This window comes from Falco peregrinus, chromosome 10 (assembly GCF_023634155.1).
Source record: "Falco peregrinus isolate bFalPer1 chromosome 10, bFalPer1.pri, whole genome shotgun sequence".
Taxonomy (NCBI): domain Eukaryota; kingdom Metazoa; phylum Chordata; class Aves; order Falconiformes; family Falconidae; genus Falco; species Falco peregrinus.
This window is the reverse complement of record NC_073730.1, coordinates 21,981,892-21,994,197: the sequence shown is the minus strand read 5'-3', so window position 1 is coordinate 21,994,197 and position 12,306 is coordinate 21,981,892. Positions and strand designations below refer to the sequence as shown.

At 44.0% G+C, this 12,306-nt stretch overlaps 1 protein-coding gene across 3 annotated transcripts in view; it reads right to left on the bottom strand.

The window, feature by feature from the left end:
* The window catches only part of ZZZ3 (zinc finger ZZ-type containing 3), a 64,116-nt gene extending 54,400 nt beyond the window's left edge, over positions 1-9,716 (bottom strand). Inside the window, exon 1 of one of the 3 annotated variants that reach the window (XM_055815404.1) lies at positions 9,574-9,716. The gene's annotated coding sequence lies outside the window, so the exon portion shown is untranslated. Of the gene's footprint in view, positions 1-9,058; positions 9,185-9,573 lie in introns of those variants that run through there. The other 2 variants (XM_055815402.1, XM_055815403.1) reach the window with 2 other exon arrangements.
* Between the last annotated feature and the right edge of the window lie 2,590 nt (positions 9,717-12,306).

The window sequence follows — 12,306 nt, the reverse complement described above, 5'->3', positions numbered from 1 at the left end:
GCTCTCCTGTTTCTCACGGAGAACCTCCTGCCTTTTTCAGATGGTTTCTTTTGAGAAATTTCTTGGGCCAAGTAAATACAGACATACAACAGTCTAACAAGAGGGATTTTTAAAAGGCAGTTGATCTAACTGCAACTAAATTAAATTATGAGCTATACTGTAAAAGCAGGACACAAAGGTCTGATAACCAGAGTTACCTCCCAAGTGGAAAATCAATGAGACATGAGTCACACTGGATAAAATTACATTAACTGGCCTGCCTTTACCTCCATATCCCTGCAAAAGATTCCCTTTCCACATTCAGAATTTCGATAGAAGAAAAAAAAAAAACCCACAACCCTTCAGACAACACAGGAAGTTTCAATAAAACCACTTCTGGGCTGAAATTAACCAGGAATATTTTCTGATTATGAGTGACATAACTGAAATTCACAAATACTAACAAGAAATTAATTACCTGTATTGTTGGTGTGGGATTTTTTCGACAGTCATAAAACAACAACAAAAAACCCCCATCTAGATCTTAACATCAAGGAATCTATTCCTTTACACTTACACACTTGGATAATTTGAATGGTCCGGACAGGAAACTGTACTCCATAATGCAATCCATTTATGAGAATAAAATACAGAGGATTCTTGAGGATTTGCAGAATTCTCTTTGGTTCAAAAAAACTAAGACCATCAAACTACATGTCAAAAACCACACTGAGATAAGACTTAAAATCTAAAAAGTCTCGAAATTAACTGTAAAGTAGGAAGAGAAATCTGAAAAACACAGGCTTCACTTTGGGGCGGGGCGGGGGGGAAGCTTTATTTGCACTAGGACATCATACAAAGAGCAAATGTTTCTCATTCTTCTTTTCAGCACTGGCTGTGAGACAGCAGCTATGTAAGAACCTTTTCCATCTGAAGTATCTTAGGAGCCTTCTTAACAAAAGGATCAGTGGATTCCCAATTGTATGATCCAGAGAAGTCTCAGCTGACCTAACTGTAGAGAAATGACATAACTACACTTAGTTCTGTTAGAAACCACTTCCTCACAGATGGATTTAGAACTATGCAAGCATATATGAAAAGTAATTGTATAACTGCAGTTTCCACAATGCTACTGTAAATAATGACTTTTTTCAGCCTTTCTGCTTTTTTATAATGCACTGGATGTAGCAGAATCTCCAGAATACTGACACAATAAACACCATGATTCTGCTAAAAATAGAAAACTAGTATAAAAAAAAAAATAAAAAATATAAGCTGTAGTGGCTTTCTATTTTGTCTATTTTTTCCAGGGCAAAATAATTTGTAAAAAAATACAGAAAAGTTGCAGACTGAGAATTTAAAAGAACTTGGAACATCTGGTTAGCTTCCTTTTTCCTGAAGCCTAGCTTTTGAGGAAATATTCAAAGAACAGTGCTGGCAGCATAGCAAAGTACAGAAACATTGTTAAATCTTTTCAAGTGACAATTTAGACAGAGCAGTTACTAACAAAAGCAATATAATCATGCATACCTAACCAGTAAAACTCAGTGCTAGTTATACTCTGACTTTCAGACATGTACAGAGAAAGCATAAGTAAATGAAAAGAAGGTAGTGGGTGGAAGAGAAAACATAACAATATATTCTAACTTTAGAACTATTAATAAAATACAATTTCTAAAGTTGCTGAAGAAATTTTATACACTTGGAAGCAGAAAAAAACCCAAGCAAACAAACCCCAGCATCTGTTGAAATGCTGATAGATTTCCACTCTACTTTTTTCAGTCAGTCACTGCCTGTACACTCCCCTAGTACACTCTGCAAGAAACGCTTCTCCAAACTCCAGGTTAAAACAGTCTTTTTCAGACAGTTCTGTCTGACAATTTCTTCTCAGTTCAGCTCTTCAGGTGGAGCTTAGGGAACAGGTGATCTGTCTCTGCCTAAGACTTAAGCCTTTGTGCCCTTACTGCATGAGATACTGTGACCCCTTTATAATACTCTACAAAAAAGCCTCTGTCCTGCAGTGATACATACAGGGAAAATTCCTGGAAGACTTAAAATATTTGAGGAAAGGAACAAGTCCCTTTTCTGACATCATACTAATACAACGAACAGTATTTGCATTCTTCCTTTATTGATTTTTGGAAATAAGATTCTCATTAACAGCTTTGAGATCACATTCATTTAACTGAAATAAAGTATACAAACCCACTAGAATTAACTTCCACCATGTCCTACTGCATTTACATGTCCTACTGCATTTCTATGTAAGCAAACACTGCATCAGGATCTAAAACCAGTGCCATATCAGTCACCAAAACTTTTGTTTCTCAACGGTTTAGTGACCAATTTCCCATCAATTAAAACAAACAGAATGATGACACCCTGAGAAGTTAAAAGTATATATAGTTTAACCCATACCACTGGTGAGATGGAAAAACGCCCTAAAAGCCTAATTACAATAAGACAGTAATAGACTGAAAGCATTATTTTATCTAAATCCTCTACACTGTAGATGTTGAGAATGTGACAGAATTTGTGTCACTTTAGCCTTTTCCTAATTACAGAGCACATACATATGTGAAGCTGAGCCTACCCTTCATTCATCATCAAGCCCAAGGCAGCTTTGTCACATTTCAAAAATCAGAAAAGCTTGAACAAGGTCACATAGAGTGTAAGCAGATGATTTTGAATAGAAAAAGTGCAGAATAATTCATTAAATGAAATTTGGTTCAAAACAAAGTTTTATCAAGTTGTCCAGTACTTTTAATCCTAAAAAGATTTAACAATTGATTTGTGGCAAGGTTAGTTCTTCCAGTTTAATCAAATATTTTTAAATCACCTAAAAAAATAATCTCAAAGGAGAATTTTTTTTCAAAACTAGTATATAGTAGAACAGATACATTTCTATTCAGACTCTTCCATATTGTGACTATTATATAGCAATGGGCATGAAAGACCGAAATCTATTTCTAACTCACAGAACACAAACCAATTCTAAAAGATATCATATTTATATAACAAACTCTGCAGGAAACTGAAGGTACTTTATAAGTGACAATTATCCCTTAAAAATACATCTCTCAGATAATAAGTGTTAACTCTATTTTACAGGAAGAAGGTGAAGAGGCATGATTTCAGAGCCTGGAATGCACTTCATTCCCTGGCTCCCTAGACTTAATCTTTTAAACTTTGCTTCTCTTCAACAAACTTCTGAAAGACTTTGACTAGTTCAGTTTCTTTCTACTGGATCATAAAAACCACAAAGGTAAGTCAAAGATCTTAAATCTACAATGAAGACTCTATTAAAGTTATTTTCAACATTACATCACAGAAGGCTTTAACATTTTATAAAAAAACCCTTTAATCAAGATATTTGATGATTTTTTTATAACTAAATCTTACAGGTTTGGTTTGTGGGGTTTTTTTTGCTCCAACATGAAGTTCTGTTTTGTTTTTTGAAATCATGGCCAGCAAAATTACAAAAAACATAAAAACATGGAGATATAACACTGACAAGTCATCCTACCTCTTGTTCCAAGGACAGAACAATGATACCTAAATCACTTCTAAAAAGAGGTTATTTAACCTCTTATAGAGCACTTTCAGCAATAGATATCCCATCACCTCTCTCAGGTATTTAACCTCGTGATTACCTATCTGTAGAGCTGGAAAGTTTTTCCTAACATCAAAATCTCCTTTTGTGCTCTTTAGGACCATTCTTTTTTATCATATGTAGCCAGAGCAATTTGTTACATTCTTCTCTGCAGCCATCTTTACCATATTTGCAGCCTATTATTAAGTCTCCCCATCCCTGCCACTGCCTAAGCAAGGGCAATTCTTTTAGTCCTTCCTTAAAGGCCATTATTGCAACTCTTCTCTACTCTTCAATTGGTCCAAATCTGTTTGGAGTAACAAAAATGAGGACAACACAACATGCGAGGCCTTACACTGGGCAGTGCAGAAGATTTTCTTTATCTTACATGCAACAACAATCTTGTTCATATATCCCAGTATGACTCGGGTTTTTATGTAACTGCCGTGACTCCTTCGTGTTCGTTTTTGTGATACAGCTGCTTATTTGCAGAATTGTTGCCCAGCCAGGCAGTTGTTTCTCATATTTAAGTTTATTATTGCTATCCAAACATATTATTTTGTGTTTCTCTTTACTGAACTGCATCCCATATAGTTCAGGTCATTCATGCAATTTGTCAAGACCATTTCACACTCAAAGACTTGTATCCCCTCTCAGACTTGTACTGTCCCGGCAGTCTAGCAAATCTGCTTTGGTCTAGCATTCAGGTCACAAACTGAAAGACTAAACAGGATTAGTTTCAGAAAATATACCTGCACAATTCTACTCAATGCATGTCTTTAATTTGAACTGTCCTTAAAGCATTTAATTAATAAGTAACTAACCAGCAAGGCAAATCTTCCCTGACAGTATCTATTTTTGGTGCTTCTAGATTCTTTAGCTGTGGAGATAAAATCCCTAACTTCAACACTACTGTACAGGCAAAGTATCTTTCAAACACAAATATACAGGGGAGGCTCTACTATTCTCATCCCCCTTTAATGTATTTGTATGTGGCACAGTAACCTAGTTGCTTAGCTCCTCCAGTTCTCAATTTGGGCTTATACACCTGTGTTTCTTTCCTGTAGCAGAGATACTACAGAAACACTTCAATTCACAAAAAAATCACGAGCCCTGACAAATCCAGATCTTACATACCTATATATATACATACACCAATAAAACAAAAACCACCACAAAAAGCAGGATGTTACCATTTACGTACCAACAGACAAACTCTCAAGAACACTCATTTCCTTCTTGACTTTTACATTTTCTAACTAATTGTTTTATTTAAAGTTCAAGTCACTCCATTTTAGGCACACAAATTAGGTATTTCTCATGACAAAGCTGTAAGAGACCGACAAGATCCCACTGCTCTACTACTGTCATATTCTCTGAAAGGGAAATTTTTACCCTTCTTATCATTAGTTTGTCTGGCACATACACACTCACCACTAACCAAAACAAATATTTGTGTTAAAGTACTGCATGTAAATCTCAACTAGTGAAAAAAATCTCTAAAATTCTGGACAACCAAATTGGCTACCTTGCCAACATTCATATTCCTATGTCCGATGAAGTTCAAAAAACTAGAAAGAATGGAAAGCAGCTAATGGCAGTCTAATAGATAAAACATTGCTTTCTGTCTCGTTGCTTCAGAAAACAGTTGATTTCCCTTGTAGCAATCACCTTAATGAAAAGCAAAAATATTTAAATTGAGTATCAGGCAAACTTTTAACTATGGGGCGATGAGCTGCTGAAACAAGTAACACAAAGAGGAGCTTTGTCATCGGAGGGAATGATCTCGGTATATTTCCAAAGGCCAGAGGACTGGACTAGCTGACCTTTCTGTATTTCTACATTTAACCAAATTCATTGTAAGCATCAAAACATCAAAGTAACTTTAAAGAACAGTTATTGTAAGTTAAGCTACTAAGCTTTTTGTTTGAAGATACAAATAACTCTTGTATGAAATTGTCTGTATAAGGAAAAGCAGTTAAATGCAAACTAATACAAGAATTTTGAAAACAAACTGTACAAATTATCAATCTACTATGCCACAAAACCAAACTCAAGTATTTTTATTACAAAACTGCACTTAATCAGAGAATCTTCTTATAAGTCTTTTTGTTTGAAAAGCAGTGTCCAATAAAAGAACACACTATTTAATGTTGAGCTCTGCATTTAAGTGTGTTTTACAAGTTACTCCAACAGAAAGGTTTTCACAAAACTAAAATAAACTCTCATGATGGTTGTTCCAAACCAAACCAGTTTTTGAAGCAGAAAACATATTTACAAGGTTTTTAAAACTAGAACAATATACCCTTGAGTGTTAAAGAGTGTAAAGTTTACCAGAAGCAAGTTATTATCATCAGTAGCTTGATTTCCAGCAAAGAACACTTAATTTGGAAACTGAAGGGAAAAAAAAACCTCTCAAAAAAAAACCCCAAAAAATCTTCATCACTACAGAGGTGAGAGTTTCTCACTTTCTGCAACTTCACTCCCGCCTACAGAGTGGCAGAATTTTTCTTGCTCAAGGCTTTTAAGGACAAGTTCTACAAATATCTGTCTGAAATAATCTAAGTATGTTTAAACCAACCCTAAAGAAAGGAAACAACAGGTCTTACTGTACTGTATTTCTAGAGCTGTGAGTGCAATGTAAATCTATGGATATAAGCAAGCGCTGAATACTTGAAAAAATAAGTTATCTCTTGCAAATCTGGTTCTTTATGATGGGAGAGACCTGTATCATCAGTTCCCACACAATGCAAAGACTTCCATTTTTGGGAACACCAAAACAAAGCAAACCCCAACAGATAACCTCTGAAGACTTTAAAGAGAGCTTTTCAAACGTGAAAGACTCATTTCACAACAAGAAAAGAACCACAATTGGAAGCAGGGCAGACTGCAAAGACTTCTGTTCCAACTTCCCAAGTACTTTTAGAAACATTAAGAAAACATTTCTTATTTCCCTTACCCAACAAAGTGGTGAAAGGCCAGAGTGAAAGTCTTTCCACCTTGTATCAATCAGACAACTCTGACTGACCAGAAGTCAACCTAACCAAAGTACACAGAATGATCTGGAAGAACCAGAAACAAAAACACCTATAAGTCTTTTGGAAATATTGAGAGAGTAAAGCCTTCATTCTGTGTGAGACTATGGACAGCAGACTGGAATCTCACTACATAAGTATGTTAGAAACACTGATAAATATCAAAGCAGTCACACGCTGTCCAGCTGTAGAACAGAAGCCCACACTAGGATACATTCCCAAATTTTGTGAAATAGATATCTAGTTATTTTTGCACATTAAATCCGTAACAACACTGAGCTAAAAAGTTCTATTTGCTCTTTCTCTTCTTCCAGAAATGTTAAAAATTATGAGACAAAACATATGATTGAACTTCCTGACTAAATAGCTTAGTAACTAAGCTATTTAATACAGCCTGTCTCTTGGTAATTATACACTTGGAGCATGCAACGCGAAAGAAAAAATAATTTCAGTTAATAGTGGTACAACTGAGAATTACAACAACTACTTATATTGGAGTAAATAACTAGACACATAAATTATCAGCAGTGTTTCAATTTAAGGTCCTTACAGACAGACACGGTTGTAGCATGCAACAGTTCTTCACAAAGTCCCTTACTGTAAATCTGAGACAGAACGCTTTTGTGAAATAAGCATGACAATGTTGGAGAAAGGCTGCAAGCAAAGTTGTTCGGGTTCTGAATGGCTTGCTAGAAGTCACACAATAAATCACCAACTGCTAACTCCTTCTAGAGCAATGGGAGTTTCATGAGTGACTTCAACTGGGTGAAAATTTCACCTGATAGCTATCTTGTTGTACATTTTATCACATACTCTTCACTTTAAAAGAACTGCATTTTTCTCCCCTACTGTTTAACACATGCCATCTTTTTTTCCTTGAAGAAACTTTTTTCCCCTTCTGATTAAACAAGTATTATTACTCTGAAACAGTACAGTAAGATTAAAAAATACTTGAAAACAAACTGCAACAGTAATTTGTCAGCTTATTTTCTGAAAAGTTATACTTGCTTATGAAAAGAATCAAGTTTTGCTAAACCCAAACCTACCGGTCCCTACTAGATCACCAGTCCTTGCAGCAGCTAGGAGGCAGGGGGTAAGCATAGTATCTAACCGCAGGACAGAAATACACCCAAAAAGCGTATTCTCAGAAGGCTGCACAACTTAGTATTTAATATGAAATACAGAGTACAATTAGAGCTTCACCCTAAAAGCCTCAGTAAATGATCACTATGCTATTAGTACAGCAATAATGACAATATCAATGGAAAACAGGCAAATATCTGGACAACCACTGAAGAGCTACTACAATTTATTTACTAATGATTACCGCAAGGATATTGCCAAAATAAAGGTTGGAACTTCAAAGCCTAAAGAACATATTCTCTTAGAGAAAATTAGTATCAGCTATGTGCAGCCTAAAACCAGATCAGTAAAATGCAGAGTTACACTCCAAGACTACAAAAACTGCCACCGTTCCTGTCTAGTCAGGGACAGAATACAAGACACCATAAGGAAGAAGCAGAACCATATGCTCTCCCTTAAAAGAGAGATCAGGACTAGGAGACAAAGGGGATACTGCTGAGCTGGGACACTTGGATGTTACTGGAATTATTTTTTCAAATACAAGAGAAAACAGAAATCTATTTTACAAGTTTGGGACAAAACGGGACATACATCATAACCTCAAGAGAGATCTGATTTGTGATGTTAAGTATCTCTCTTTTTGGACCCCCACATCCTTAAAACATCAGTGTTCCTACAGGGTAGGAGCAGTTTGGGTTCAGCAGCAGAAACCTGAACGAGTACAGAAGCAGCAGCATGGGCAGGTGGGAAAAGCAGCCGAGACAACAAACACCACGAAGTGCTGAGGGGGGGGGGGTACGGCCCAAGGCTGCAGGTTGGCCGAGGAAGGGCAGAGGCCCTCGGGCCGTGCAGCCAGGCTGGAAGCCGTGAGGGCAGCCGGGAGCAGCCAGACGCACAGTCAAGCCCGCGCCGCGGCGTCGGGCGCCCTGCCCGGCAGGTGACACGGCGGGACAGCGGGGGGCAGCCAAGGGGCTCTGCGGGGCACGCCGCCCGCCCCGGGACGGCACCGGCAGCGCTGCCCGCAAGCCCGGCACTGGCCGGAGGGCCCCGACGCAAGGGCAGAGGCGGCGAAGGGCGGAGCGAGCAACGGGACACGGCACGGGCACCGACGCGGCAGCCTGCGCTCCTCTGGCGAGCCGCCGCAGGGGGGGCCGCCGCGGCGCGGCCCGGGCGCTGCGAGGGGCAGCGTGAGGTGATCTGAGGTGAGGCGGGGCAGGGCCGGGGCGGGAGGGAGGAGGGAGCGACGCGGAGCCAGTCGCGCTTCCCCGGGGCGCCCAACCCCGCCCCGCTCCCCGTGTGGCCCGGGGCACGATGGCGGGGAGGAGGCTGGTCCCAGGGTCCCCGCCCCCCGGGCCCCCGTTACCATTACCCAGCACGCCCAGCGCTGCGCCGCCATCCCGCAGCCGGCCCGCTCCCGCAGGGACCGCGCGACCTCGCGAGATTTCCTCTCCTCCCACGCGCCCGCCCCGCGACCCGGCCCGGCCCCGCGCGCGCGCCGCCCGCACTCAGCTCAGACCCAACATGGCGGCCGCGGCGCCGTGCACGTGTCCCCGGCACCGCCGTGCCGCGCCGGGCGCGCGCATGGACACACGTACGCACACGTAACGCTGCGGGGGGGGGGGGGGGGGGGGGGGGGGGAAGGAGGGGGAACGGGGGGGCGAAGGGGGGGGCGGGGCCGTCGCGCATGCGCACGAGGCGCCGCTGCGGGCCAGCTGATTCGAACGGGGCGCGCGAGCCGCCACCTCCTCCCCGCACGCGCTGGTCACGTGGGGGCTTCCCCCCTCTCATTCCCTCCTCCTCCTCCTCCTTCCCCCTCCCCTCGCGGGTTCCGAACTCGGCACCATCCGGGTCCCCCTTCCCCCGGGGCCGGGCCCGCGCCCTCACCTGGCGGCCACTCCTCGGCGCGGCGGGCGCGGCCGGCCCGCGCAGCCCCCCGCGCGGCTCGCTCCCTCCGTGCCGCCCGCACCAGGCAGCGGCGGCGGCTCCGCACAGCGCCTGCTCCCCTCAGCGCGGCGGCGGCTCCTTCCGCTTCCTTCCCCTCCCCCTCCAGCCGCTGCGGCGGGGACCCGCTCCCTGCAGCTCCGCCTGCTGGCAGAGGGCGGAGGCGGCCGGCCCGGCGCGGGCGGGGGGCGGCCCGCTGCCCCCGGGCGGGGTGGGGGCCGGGCGGGCGCCCCGCTGCGGCATGCCCCGAGGGGAGGGCCGGCCCGCGTGCCGCCGGGGACGGGACGTGCCGCCGCTCGCTGGGGGCAGGTGCCTGGCGGGGCGCCCCGAGGGACGGGGACGGAGGGCGGGCGGCTGCGACGGACCGAGGAGGAGGAGGAGGAGGGCGGCGCGGCCCGGAGCGGCGCCCGGCGGCGGTGGGTGCTCCCGCCGTGCCGGGCAGCGCCGGGTGACTCGCAGGTCGGCCGCGGCGGCGGGCGCTGCCCCACGGCCGGGCTGCCCCCGCGGAGCTCTCGCTCGGGGCTCACCGCCGCTCTCCCGCCCGCCCCGCGTCAGGCGGTGCCCCGGGAACAGGCGCCGCGGGGTGCTCCAGCCCTCTGGAGCACGGCCAGATCCGGGCCAGTCGCGCTTTCAAATCTCTTAGTGCTGGTGGTGCCGGGCTCTCCGCTAACGCGTACGTGATCACCGGCAGTTCCGACCGAATGCGCGCAGCCTGCTCCCGCGGCTTCCTTACCTCCCTGCTCCTGCAGAGGGAGGGGAACTACTGCGTGTATCTTACTGGCCTTGTAACCTCTCACTGTGGTTTTCCCGATACACCACGGTTACAACGTAGCTGGGAGACCTTCGTATAAGCCCAGAAACGCAAAAGATCCAAGTTCTCTGTTAAGTAATCGTGAAATTAAAGAACCTTTCCATTAAGAACAATCAGTAACTTCCTAAATTGCTAAAAGATCTTAAGCCAAAACAGTTTTACTGTAACAGGTGACTAAATACTGAAGAATATTTTCAATTGCTTCCAAAAATCATCACTGGCTGTACAGTAATTCGACTGACTGATATTTTTGTAAAAAAAGCATATTTAGTAAATCCTAATCGCCCAAATTGTTAGTTAGACTACTAATTGTAGTCATATAGACACTCATTCTGCAAGGCCAGAGTCTGTAGAAAAAACTCAGTAGCTCTTCCACTTTCCCAAGCAGTTTTCACTTTTCCCTGCATCTTGCTGACTTGGAGGTCTTCTCCTGTGATCAGATTCACACCAACTGAAATCCCGCAAGAGAGGGAAAAAAATATTTTTTTTTTCCTTGCCTCTACACCACTGTTGTCACACAGTCCGTCTTCTGTCTGCGTGGCCGAATCTGAAAGAGGAAGGGTGCGTTTCTGCATTATTGCAGGAGCACCTGTAAGCGCCAGAACTGCAGTCCTTTTAGAAATACATTCATTTAGCTAAGCAGTCGCAGTGGCTAAAGATATTATGGGATTTCGGACAAGCATTAGTGCTTTGACGTAGGACTGAGGGTTCTTCTCAGCTGCTGCAGTGCTAAATCGATTGTGGGTTTTGATGTCTTCCTTTGAGATTCCTACGGCCGTTTATGGGTGCAGCCGAGCAGCGGAGCTGAGCTAATCCATGGCCTGCTGACACAGGCGGCAGCACTCTTTCCCTCCCCTCTCCCCTGCCCTGCACTCTGTCCCGCTGCCCAGTGCCCACCTACACACATGGTAAACCAGCCGGACTTCCTAAACCACCACGAAACCGTTCCTGTTCCTGCTGTGGCAGTTTTCAGCTAGAAAATAAGCGGCATTGGCTCACAGCAGAGACTGACAAGAGCCAGCGTTTGAGACGAGGCGAGGGAGTGTTGCCAGCAGAGGGGAGGAACAAGACAATCCTCTTTTGGCAGCAGTAACTTTTTGGCAACAGGATTAAACCAGTCCAACTATATTGTCTAACCACACCCTACACCAGGATTTGCCTTTAATTTGCTGAGGAGAACTTAAATACTTAGGTTCTGCCATCTTGCCCAAGAAGCAGTAATGTCTGGTGATGGGATGGTAACAAAGACCAACTGTTGCCAATGGTGTGATGTTTCAGGTAGTGGTTCCTGCTAATGAAAGGGATAGTCCTGAGGCTCTTGCCCAACTTCTGCATGCCCCTTGCTTTCCCCTGGATTGAATCCAGCCATTGTGTATCTACAGGGTAGTTTGTTCAGCTCCGCTAACCCTCCAGAGGAAAATTAACATGCAAAGAAGAAAAAAAGCAGTCCATGTGTAGCAAGGACTGAGATCAAACAGGTTTATTAAGACCTCTGTCCCAGAGGATTTACATTTAAATCTGGAGAAACCTGGTTTGTTTGAAGCTGGCTGGGGCGCTACATCTACTCTGTTGTCCCCACAGTTCAAAAATCTCTTTGTCATTCACTGATGCTATATCCTGCAGCCCCTTCTCCACAGTATCCTATAGCAGCTTTTAAATAATTCACAGGTATAAAGGATTATGCTCCTGCCTAGCAGCACCACATTGCTTCTTCCAATACTTTTTCACTTCCAGTCAGCCTCCTTTGCTCCTCATACACCCTACCCAAACTACGTCACATTCCTAAGTCTTGTTTCCTCCATGCCATAGCATCTATCTTGTACCAGTAATGGGTAGTTGTATTTGTTATGGGCAGCATTGAGTAT